Source organism: Bos taurus, chromosome 7 (genome assembly GCF_002263795.3).
Source record: "Bos taurus isolate L1 Dominette 01449 registration number 42190680 breed Hereford chromosome 7, ARS-UCD2.0, whole genome shotgun sequence".
In the NCBI taxonomy this organism is placed as follows: domain Eukaryota; kingdom Metazoa; phylum Chordata; class Mammalia; order Artiodactyla; family Bovidae; genus Bos; species Bos taurus.
In genome coordinates this window covers 99,730,335-99,742,448 of record NC_037334.1, presented here as the reverse complement: position 1 = coordinate 99,742,448, position 12,114 = coordinate 99,730,335, and the positions used below count along the sequence as shown (strand labels likewise).

At 39.6% G+C, this 12,114-nt stretch overlaps 1 long non-coding RNA gene across 3 annotated transcripts in view; it reads left to right on the top strand.

The window, feature by feature from the left end:
• Window positions 1–12,114, top strand: part of LOC132345798 (uncharacterized) — a 198,254-nt gene that overhangs the window by 65,630 nt on the left and 120,510 nt on the right. The gene's annotated exons all lie outside the window — the stretch shown is intronic.

The following is a 12,114-nucleotide window of genomic DNA, read 5'->3' as shown; positions in this document are numbered from 1 at the left end:
TCCATATGTGTGTAAGTATATGTTAGTCTCAATATTTTGATACTGTTTATTATAAGTGAAAAACAATAGAATATCATCAGTTTCATGTGTTATAAGCTAAATTATATGTATTAGAGAAATATGTGGAAGAATACACAGCAAACTGCTAATATCAGCTAATTAGTTGGGGACAGAATATTATATTTTATCTTATGTATCCATCCTCATATTTTTCAACTTGTTGCAGTAAGTTTGTATTATTGTTTGTTTTTCTATTACAAAATATAAATTAATTTTCAAAAAGATGCTAATTGCACTTGCAACGTAAACATCATTAATTAAAGCAGGGACAATTCCCCTTGCACTTTTTTTAATGTTCAACTTTTAATGTAGTGCTATATAAATATTTGTAAAATTAAAACATGTATGAATGAATGAATACCCATAACCAGAGAAGATTTTTTGACGGAATAGTTAAGACGTGAAGAAGCTATACTGAAAGAGTTGACAGAAGTTTGGGGGTTTAAAAAAAAAAAAACGCACACAACAGAAGCAGTATATAAATAAATAACTTTTGGGAAAAGTTTGGCCAATAAAAGACTTGGTAAAGTGACTTATTTTGTTTAAAAGAGATCCTTTTGTATTTGTGACTTCTCAGAGCATATTGGCATGCTTATTAATATCCTTGTTGGTGGCAAAGAGGCTGAAGATAGAAAAGGAAACAGGATAACTAAAAGCTGGAGATCACTGAGAAAGCAGGAGGAGGTACTGGTGTTGAATTCGTTCATCCTGAGTTCTTCTGTTATAACAAAAAGGAAGGAAACGTCACAGAGGCAAGTCTGCTAGTGAATCTATTGGAAGATTTGGAGGATCTTGGCTGAGCATGACTTTTCTCTCTCTGTGAGGCCAAGAAATGCAATATGATGCATCAGTTTTTAATGCTGCAGTTGCTCTAGTGAGTCCAGTATATGTACAAACAAAAGTGATACCTTACATGCAATGCAGGAGACCCCAGTTCGATTCCTGGGTCAAGAAGATCCACTGGAGAAGGGATAGTCTACCCATCCAGTATTTTGGGATGGACATGAGTTTGGGTAAATTCCAGGAGTTGGTGATGGACAGGGAGGCCTGGCATGCTGCCATTCATGGGGTTGCAAAGAGTCAGACACGACTGAGCAACTGAGCTGAACTGAATGGAACTGAACTTGTGGCTCAGCTTGTAAAAAATCCACCTGCAATGTGGGAGACCTGGGATCAGTCCCTGGATCAGGAAGATCCCCTGGGAAGGGACAGGCTACCTACTCCAGTATTATGGCCTGGAGAATTCCATGGACTGTATAGTCCATGAGGTTGCAAAGAGTTGGACATGACTGATATACTTTCACTTTCACTTTGCATACTTTCAAAGCTACAAGTTTTAGTGGTCATTTGCATATTCAGCTACTAATTCTGAAGAGTGGTCATTGTGTCTGACTGCTCAAGGGCAGATATTTTTTCATTCTTAGTTCAATTCAGTTCAGTACAGTAGCTCAGTAGTGGCCGACTCTTTGTGACCCCATTAATTGCAGCACGCCAGGCTTCCCTGTCCATCACCAACTCCCAGAGTTCACCCAAACTCATGTGCATTGAGTTGATGATGCCATCAAGCCATCTCATCCTCTGTTGTCGCCTTCTCCTCCTGCCCCCAATCTGTCCCAGCATCAGAGCCTTTTCCAATGAGTCAGCTCTTCACATGAGATGGCCAAAGTATTGGACTTTCAGCTTTAGCATCAGTCCTTCCAAAGAACACCCAGGGCTGATCTCCTTTAGAATGCACTGGTTGGATCTCCGTGCAGTCCAAGGGACTCTCAAGAGTCTTCTCCAACACCACAGTTCAAAAGCATCAATTCTTCGGTGTTCAGCTTTCTTCACAGTCCAACTTTCACATCCATACATGACCACTGGAAAAACCATAGCCTTGATTAGACTAACCTTTGCTGGTAAAGTAATGTCTCTGCTTTTGAATATTCTATCTAGGTTGGTCATAACTTTCCTTCCAAGGAGTAAGCGTCTTTTAATTTCATGGCTGCAGTCACCATCTGCAGTGATTTTGGAGCCCTAAAAAATAAAGTCTGACACTGTTTTCACTGTTTCCCCATCTATTTCCCATGAAGTGATGGGACTGGATGCCATGATCTTCGTTTTCTGAATGTTGAGCTTTAAGCCAACTTTTTCACTCTCCTCGTTCACTTTCATCAAGAGGCTTTTTAGTTCCTCTTCACTTTCTGCCATAAGGGTGGTGTCATATGCATATCTGAGGTTATTGATATTTCTCCTGGCAATCTTGATTCCCGCTTGTGCTTCTTCCAGCCCAGCATTTCTCATGATGTACTCTGCATATAAGTTAAATAAGCAGGGTCACAATATACAGCCTTGACATACTCCTTTTCCTATTTGGAAACAGTCTGTTGTTCCATGTCCAGTTCTAACTGTTGCTTCCTGACCTGCATACAAATTTCTCAAGAGGCAGGTCAAGTGGTCTGGTATTCCCATCTCTTTGAGAATTTTCCACAGTTTATTGTGATCCACACAATCAAAGGCTTTAGCATAGTCAATAAAGCAGAAATAGATGTTTTTCTGGAACTCTCTTCCTTTTCCCATGATGCAGTAAATGTTGGCAATTTGATCTCTGGTTCCTCTGCCTTTTCTAAAACCCACTTGAACATCTGGAATTTCATGGTTCACATATTGCTGAAGCCTGGCTTGGAGAATTTTGAGCATTACTTTACTAGTGTGTGAGATGAGTGCAATTGTGTGGTAGTTTGAGCATCCTTTGGCATTGCCTTTATTTGGGATTGGAATGAAAACTGACCTTTTCCAGTTCTGTGGCCACTGCTGAGTTTTTCAAATTTGCTGGCATATTGAGTGCAGCACTTTCACAGCATCATCTTTAAGGATTTGAAATAGCTCTACTGGAATTCCATCACCTCCACTAGCTCTGTTCGTAGTGATGCTTTCTAAGGCCCACTTGACTTCACATTCCAGGATGTCTGGCTCTAGGTGAGTGATCACACCATCATGATTATCTTGGTCACGAAGCTCTTTTTTTGTACAATTCTTCTGTGTATTCTTGCCACCTCTTCTTAATATCTTCTGCTTCTGTTAGGTCCATACAATTTCTGTCCTTTATTGAGCCCATCTTTGCATGAAATGTCCCCTTGCTATCTCTAATTTTCTTGAAGAGATCTCTAGTCTTTCCCATTGTGTTGTTTTCCTCTATTTCTTTGCGTTGATTGCTGAGGAAAGCTTTCTTATCTCTCCTTGCTCTTCTTTGGAACTCTGCATTCAGATGCTTATACCTTTCCTTTTCTCCTTTGCTTTTCGCTTCTCTTCTTTTCACAGCTATTTGTAAGGCCTCCGCAGACAGCCATTTTTCTTTTTTTCATTTCTTTTCCATGGGGATGGTCTTGATCCCTGTCTCCTGTACAATGTCACAAACCTCCATCCATAGTTCATCAGGCACTCTATCTATCAGATCTAGTCCCTTAAATCTATTTCTCACTTCTACTGTATAATCTTAAGGAATTTGATTTAGGCCATACCTGAATGGTCTAGTGGTTTTCCCTACTTTCTTCAATTTAAGTCTGAATTTGGCAATAAGGAGTTCATGATCTGAGCCACAGTCAGCTCCTGGTCTTCTCCCCATATGCACCACCCTGCAGTTCATCACAGATCATCAGCCCATTTTCTCCTTTCCTCTTGGTGTGTTCCTATCTGGGGTCCTTGGTTCCTTTCTTCAGTCAGGACCACCAAAGAGCTTGAAAGAGAAGGTAATAAATTCCAGATCCATTTGTTCCTGTAAATTTTAAGATTCTTTCTTAGTTGTGAGAGAATTCAGAGGGGAAGCAAAGAGGTTGAAAAAGTAAAGTGAGAATTTATTTAAGCAAGAATAAGGTCTCAGAGGGAGAGCAGGCAGACAGGTGAGGAGCTGCTGCCCTGGATTTCTTTGGCAAGCTGATTATGAGGGGCATACAAATGGAGGGGTGGAATACTCACTGGGGAGGAAGGAATTTGGGGGTCATCTTCCCTGATTTTCATCCCTATTCTGTCTTCCCGAGGGGAGAAGGGATTTTTGTCCTTATTTAGCTTAGATCAGAAGTGTCAAGGCATTGGTGCATGATGGGTACTTATCTGTAAGGCTAATTTTATTTTGTTGAGAGCATAATGAGCAAAAGTTTATATTTGGAGCCAAGAGATTTAAGCAAAAACCATGTTGTTGGGATACACGGCCCTGCCTGGCCTGAATTAGTAGCTGACTATGCACCTTTCTTTGCTTTCAGGACATTTATCACCAAAAATGCATGGTCTTCTGTCAGTCTGGTGGTTCTGCTTTTCTTTGTTTGCCTATGGGCCCCAGCTGTTTACAAGATGTGTGGTTTTCTGCTACCTGGCACCTGCCCCTATTACTCTGCTCATATCTATCTACCTGCCTGTTATAACACCTTTTATTCCAAAGACTCTGTGTCAATTGGGGTTTGGTTAAGAAATCAGAAGTAATTCCAGGTATTTCAAAGAGTAAATATCTTGATAAAGGGGACTGAAAAAAATTAAAAGGCTTGGGATGGGAAAGATTAGGGAAGCAGCTCTACCATTTAGGAAATCAGGAAATGCTTAAATTATAGGAAACCACTGCCATTGATTTCACTGTCTACTGTACTGTAACAGGTAGTTCTTTGTAGGACACTGGGAAGCTGCTAGAAAAACCTTGTTTCTGAAGCCTTAGTAATTGCTAGCCACTGCCACGAGAATAATTGCTTTTGCTTTTTTGTATTCCCTCCAGATTTAGACCAGTTCCTCTTATTGGCAAAATGTAACCTAGGGCTATAATGACAAGAATTCTTGAAAATGCAGTTCCTAGACTTCCAGCTAGTATTATAAAAGGAAAACATAGAAGGGGAAAAAAATGGGCTGAGTAGTCCACCCAATTCCACACAATCCAGCACATTTCTCAGCCGAATTACCCACATCATTTCCCAAGGAACAGTTCTCACTTGACCTGTAGTAAAAGATGCTGACTCTGTGTTCTCGCTAATTCAGGTGAGACCCTAGTAGAAACTACGCCAGAAAGTTGAAGCTAGTCAAGCTTTAAAGGGCTAGGTTGATTTGCCTCTAGTGGTCATTATCACAGGTCTTTATCAGTAGCCTCAAGGGCATAGCAAATTAGTGCAAGAGTCACTTGTATGGTTGCCAAACAGAAATTTAGTAATATTTCTATACTTCCTTTAACTCCCACCAAGTTGTTTGAAAACCAAAAAAAAAAAAAAAAAAAGGGGGGTGGCGGGAGGGGGGAGAAATATCATGTTCAAAAGATCACTAAACACTTGCATTCAGAATAAGTTATACTTCTCAATCTATGAGGTAACTGTATTGCATGTAATAATTTTGTAAAGATGATTTGTAAGAAAGTTCAAGAAAAAAATTTATAAATGAAATTGCTTTGAAGATTTTAACTTAAAGCAAACTTGTGAACTAACTTTGGTAAAGAAAGTAGAAAATTAGGAAAGTTTAAGCAGGATGCAAAGACTACAATCACAGTATATTCACATAGGTTATTATACTGAGTAATCCACAAGGAAACATTACAGTTAAACTTAGTAAGGAGATTTGGAAAAGCTGAGAATACCATAATAAAATCAGTGAGTTTTATGAAACCATGATCAAACCTTTCAGTTTTGTGAAATGTCAAGAATTTCTTATTTCTAGATTTAAATCTGAATGTCTTAGACTGCTGCTTATTTCTTACACAAGAATATTGGCAAGTATATGCAACAACTATCTTGCTTTGTAGAAGCCTCATTTTATTTCTTTTTAGGGAAAAGTTCAGACTCTGGGAAGAAGATAGTGGTCATAACAGGGCCATTAGATGATTAAATTGGGACTGATGGAAAAAGAAATGGAAGACTTAAAATATATTCTTTAGTTTTAGGAGAACCTGGAATTTGAAGGTCATGCTTGGCAATGCTTAAATTTCACCCTTAATTAAATACACAGTTTAAGACTCCTTAAACACATACAGCTTTTAAAACGTGGGAATTTCAAAACAAAATACCTGAGTTTCTCACTTCTTTTATTCTCATCAATTCAGTTCAGTCGTTCAGGTGTGGCTGACTCTTTGCGACCCCATGAATTACACCACGCCAGGCCTCCCTGTCCATCACCAACTCCCGGAGTTCACTCAAACTCATATCCATTGAGTCGGTGATGCCATCCGGCCATCTCATCCTCTGTCATCCCCTTCTCCTCCTGCCCCCAATCCCTCCCAGGATCAGAGTCTTTTCCAATGAGTCAACTCTTCACATGAGATGGCCAAAGTATTGGACTTTCAGCTTCAGCATTGGTCCTTCCAATAAACACCCAGGACTGATCTACTTTAAGATGGACTGGTTGGATCTCCTTGCAGTCCAAGGGACTCTCGAGAGTCTTCTCCAACATCACAGTTCAAAAGCATCAATTCTTCGGTGCTCAGCTTTCTTCACAGTCCAACTCTCACATCCATACATGACCACTGGAAAAACCATAGCCTTGACTAGACGGACCTTGGTTGGCAAAGTAATGTCTCTGTTTTTAAATATGCTATCTAGGTTGGTCATAACTTTCCTTCCAAGGAGTAAGCGTCTTTTAATTTCATGGCTGCAGTCACCATCTGCAGTGATTTTGGAGCCCAGAAAAATAAAGTCTGACACTATTTCCACTGTTTCCCCATCTATTTCCCATGAAATGATGTGACCAGATGCCATTGCCTTCTCCGATGGTACATTATAAATGTGCATATTATAGGTATGCAATAAACATTGCAAATGACATGGTTGATGATGATGGTGATGTGATTCTGTTGGTACGTAGATTAAAACTTGATTGGGGAATTGCTTGGATGCCAATCTGATAACATTAGATACAATTTTTACCTAAGGGTATGGCAACCCACTCCAGTACTCTTGCCTGGAAAATCCCATGGACTGAGGAGCCTGGTAGGCTGCGGTCCATGGGGTCGCTAAGAGTTGGACACGACTGAGCAACTTCACTTTCACTTTTCACTTTCATACATTGGAGAAGGAAATGGCAACCCACTCCAGTGTTCTTGCCTGGAGAATCCCAGGGACGGGGGAGCCTGGTAGGCTGCTGTCTATGGGGTCGCAGAGTCAGACACGACTGAAGCAACTTAACAGTAGCAGAAGCAGCAGAAAAGAATTATGGAAAATTTAAATGACAAAGTCAAAATTTTAAGAAAGAACCTGTAGTTGCATATATAATGAAATCAAGCATAGTGGGGAAAAGAAAATGTGTTGATGGGGAATCCAGTTTGAAAATGTAGATTAGTTGTCAGAGGAAGAAAAACATTAGCAACTTAGGCTTTTTAGAAAATAATAAATGAATTAATAAGGACTTGAGCGTCAATGACATTAGTGAAAATGAAACTAAAGCAGTGCAAAATGAGAATTGTGACTCCTGACATGAAATCAACATATTTATGTAATCAGCATCCCCCCATCCCTGACATATCCGTTCTATTGTCACCTTTACTATATTGCAAAGAATGTAGAATATGCCTGTAGGACAGCATCCTAACTGCTAATGTCTGTCTCACCTTCAAATGTAGTGTAATGGGTTGGAACATATGTAGTTTGGAAACACATATTCTTTTCTCACTTAAGCTAAAGAGTGAAATGTACTGAACAAACTGTTGTACGACACTTTTAAGCTAGGCTTGCAACCTTGGGATGTTATCACACTTTGTATTATCACTCTGGATAAGATAGATACAAAGAGGGAATGAAAAGAAAGTGAAAGTGAAATTGCTCAGTTGTGTCTGACACTTTGTGACCCCATGGACTGTAGCCTACCAGGCTCCTCCATCCATGGGATTTTCCAGTCAAGAGTACTGGAGGGGTTGCCATTTCCTTCTCCAGGGGATCTTCCCAACCCAGGGTTCAAACCTGGGTCTCCCACGTTGCATGCAGACACTTTACTGTCTAAACCACTGGGGAAGCTAGGAATACAAGTGGAATAGAAAGGAAGAAGGAGGGAATAGAAGGGGAAAAAAAGAATGGCTCCATTTCCCAATGGCCAGTTGCTAGAGCCAGCCTCAGATTCTGCTTGCTTCTTCTTTTGCTTCCAGAATCTTTCTAAGCCGTTTTGCATTTCAAGTGGAGGGTCAACTCCTGTATGGAGGCATTACCATGGTCAATGTGATCATCTCAGCCACTGAAAAGGAGAAAGAATCTCAATAAGCAGAAACGGTTAAAAGATTCTAAGAGAGAACAAAGGAGGAAGAATTTTGGCCATGTTCAAACTCCATCTGCAATCTTTTTACTCTTTGTATCCAGATGTTGCTATTTATTGTCACGTAGTTCCTGTGTTTCTCTGGTGCCTCCAAATTGCCCTTGAGAGGAAGAAGAATGTGAAAATGGGAAAAGGATCTAAATCCCATGTATCATGTAGCTTCTTAGTTCTTATTCTCACATATTCAACAACACATTTTTTGCCCACTTCTTATAATATTTGGTACAGTTTTTTAAATTAAGTAGCTTTTAAAACTCTGGCAAATTTATTTCAAAAGTAGATTTCATATTACAAATCATGGCTTCACAGTATGCTACCCCCAAATATGACACCTTAGTACTTAGGATTTTAAGCTGAAGTCATTTGAACAGCAGAAGCAGGAATGTCTCTTTAGCTTTTCTCTGCCTTCTCCCTTAAAATAGGTGGCAAAAACCTCATGTGAGAGGTATCCTCTATATCAGAAGGAAGGAGCAGTCTTTATCTCCTAAGACAAAAGGATTCCCAAAAGAATTCAAACAGGCCTTGTTAATGTTTCCCTAGTTTCTACACTTCTTCATACCCTCCGACCTATTGTATTTGTACATGACTGCACACTCCTCTTGATAACTAGCATGAAAATACTCAGGTATGTTTCTTTTGGTCTTCATTTCCTTAGGTAGATTTCCATGCTATGTAAAATGTATATAAATCTGTATTATTTCCTTCTATTAGTATGTCTTTCTCAATTTAAATTTCAAACCCATTTAGAGACCCCAAGGGAAGGTGAAGAAAACTTTTCCTTCTCTTCACTACCAATATTACTAAGCATAAAAGAGGGCAACAATAAAAATGTATAAATTAGTTTCTTTGTAATAACATGAAATAATTTTGTGAATCACCAGAGGTATGTGGGGATTTCCCAGGTGGTGCTAGTGGTAAAGAACCTGCTTGCCATTGCAGGAGACATAAGAGACACAGGTTCGATCCCTGGGTTGGGAAGATCCCCTGGAGGAGGGCATGACAACTCACTCCAGTATTCTTGCCTGGAGGATCCCATGGACAGAGGAGCCTCGGGCCATGGTCCATAGAGTCACAAAGAGTCGGATATGACTGAAGCAATTTAACGTGCAAGTACTCAAAGGTACATGAACCACACTTTGGGGGAGCAAGGTATTAGAGGCTAGACTTCATCATGAAAGTTCCAAAGGCAGGATTACCAGGGTATTTGGTGACTGATTGTAGGTAAGAAGGGCACAGTTGGCACAAATAATAATTAGTGTAAGATCAAGTAAACTTGTCATAAAAATGAAAAAAGTAAGATACAAAGCATATCATTGAAAATTACAAACTGATATTTGTACAAATAGTAAGGAAGGAGATAAAGCTTTTGAACTGATCATCCTCCAATTAATATCTGATAATCCAAGAAAAAATGTTCTAGTTCTCTTTCACAAAAAGAATGAAGAAAGAAACAGCATATAAGCATTTCAAAATGGCATATATGCATTCCTGAAAAACCTTACATTCTGCAAAAATTGTATAGTCAAATCTGTTACTCTTTACAACTTCATAAACGGAGCACTAACATAAGGAGAAATAATCGTCCTTTTAAAAGACATTGACAGATTTTCATAAAAAGCAAATTCCTAATAAATTAATAAATTGTACTGTAAGAATAAGATGTTTAAAAGAAACCAAAAAAGGGAAAACAACCTGATGGAAGATATATCAGGAGTGTGGAGTTATACAAACAGAGAAAAATTACAAAGATGGAGACAAGTTAGTAATAAAGACAAAGCAAGTGGCCGAACTCTGGGAGGGTAGGGAAGGACAGGGGAGCCTGGCATAGTGCAGTCCATGGGGTCATAGAGTCAGACACAACTGAGCATGCACGCATGCACACACAATCTAATGACACAGGTTCTTAAAAGCAGAGAATCTTTCCTGGCTGTGGTCAGGCACACAGGAATATGAAGAGAGGTCAGAGTGATACAACGTTGCTGATTTTGAAGAGCAGTAAGGGGATTCAAAAAAGGACATGTTTTGCATCCTCTAGAAACTGGAAAAGGCAAGGAAGGACACAAATTCTCCTCCAGAAAGGAATTCCAGAAAGGAATACAGCTGTGCAGATGCCTGCATCCTAGCCTAGAGAGATACAGGATCCCTGTCAGACGACTGCAGCAGCTAGCACTGCTACTATTACTATGACTACTGCCACTACTGCCATCATAGATCTGTAAGACAGTACATGTGTGTTGTTGTAAAGCCACTAACTTTGTGATACTTTGTTAAGCAGAAATAGAAAACTCATATGACATGTGTCTGTGTTTTGCATTTTTTTATATGCCATTAGTGACAGAATGATCTCTGTTCGTTTCCAAGGCAAACCATTCAATATCACAGTAATCCAAGTCTATGCCCAACCAGTAATGCTGAAGAAGCTGAAGTTGAATGGTTCTATGAAGACCTACAAGACCTTTTAGAACTAACACCCCAAAAAGATGTCCTTTTCATTATAGGGGACTGGAATGCAAAAGTAGGAAGTCAAGAAACACCTGGTGTAACAGGCAAATTTGGCCTTGGAATACGGAATGAAGCAGGGCAAACACTAATAGAGTTTTGTCAAGAAAATGCACTGGTCATAAGAAACACCCTCTTCCAACAACACAAGAAAAGACTCTACACATGGACATCACCAGATGGTCAACACCGAAATCAGATTGATTGTATTCTTTGCAGCCAAAGATGGAAAAGCTCTATACAGTCAGCAAACACTAGACCAGGAGCTGACTGTGGCTCAGACCATGAACTCCTTATTGCCAAATTCAGACTGAAATTGAAGAAAGTAGGGAAAACCACTAGACCATTCAGGTATGACCTAAATCAAATCCCTTATGATTTTACAGTGGAAGTGAGAAATAGATTTAAGGGCCTAGATCGATAGACAGAGTGCCTGATGAACTATGGAATGAGGTTGGTGACATTGTACAGGAAATAGGGATCAAGACCATCCCCATGGAAAAGAAATGAAAAAAAGAAAAATGGCTGTCTGGGGAGGCCTTACAAATAGCTGTGAAAAGAAGAGAAGTGAAAAGCAAAGGAGAAAAAGAAAGATATAAGCATCTGAATGAAGAGTTCCAAAGAAGAGCAAGAAGATATAAGAAAGCCTTCTTCAGCAATCAATGCAAAGAAATAGAGGAAAACAACAGAATGGGAAAGACTAGGGATCTCTTCAAGAAAATTAGAAATACCAAGGGAACATTTCATGCAAAGATGGGCTCAATAAAGGACAGAAATTGTATGGACCTAACAGAAGCAGAAGATATTAAGAAGAGGTGGCAAGAATACACAGAACTGTACAAAAAAGATCTTCACGACCCAGATAATCACGATGGTGTGATCACTGACCTAGAGCCAGACATCCTGGAATGTCAAGTCAAGTGGGCCTTAGAAAGCATCACTATGAACAAAGCTAGTGGAGGTGATGGAATTCCAGTTGAGTTATTTCAAATCCTGAAAGATGATGCTGTGAAAGTGCTCCCAAATAAAGGCAATGCCAAAGAATGCTCAAACTACCGCACAATTGCACTCATCTCACACACTAGTAAAGTAATGCTCAAAATTCCCCAAGCCAGGCTTCAGCAATATGTGAACCGTGAACTTCCAGATGTTCAAGTGGGTTTTAGAAAAGGCAGAGGAACCAGAGATCAAATTGCCAACATCTGCTGGATCATCAAAAAAGCAAGAGAGTTCCAGAAAAACATCTATTTCTGCTTTATTGACTATGCCAAAGCCTTTGGCTCTGTGGATCACAATAAATTGTGGAAAATTCTGAAA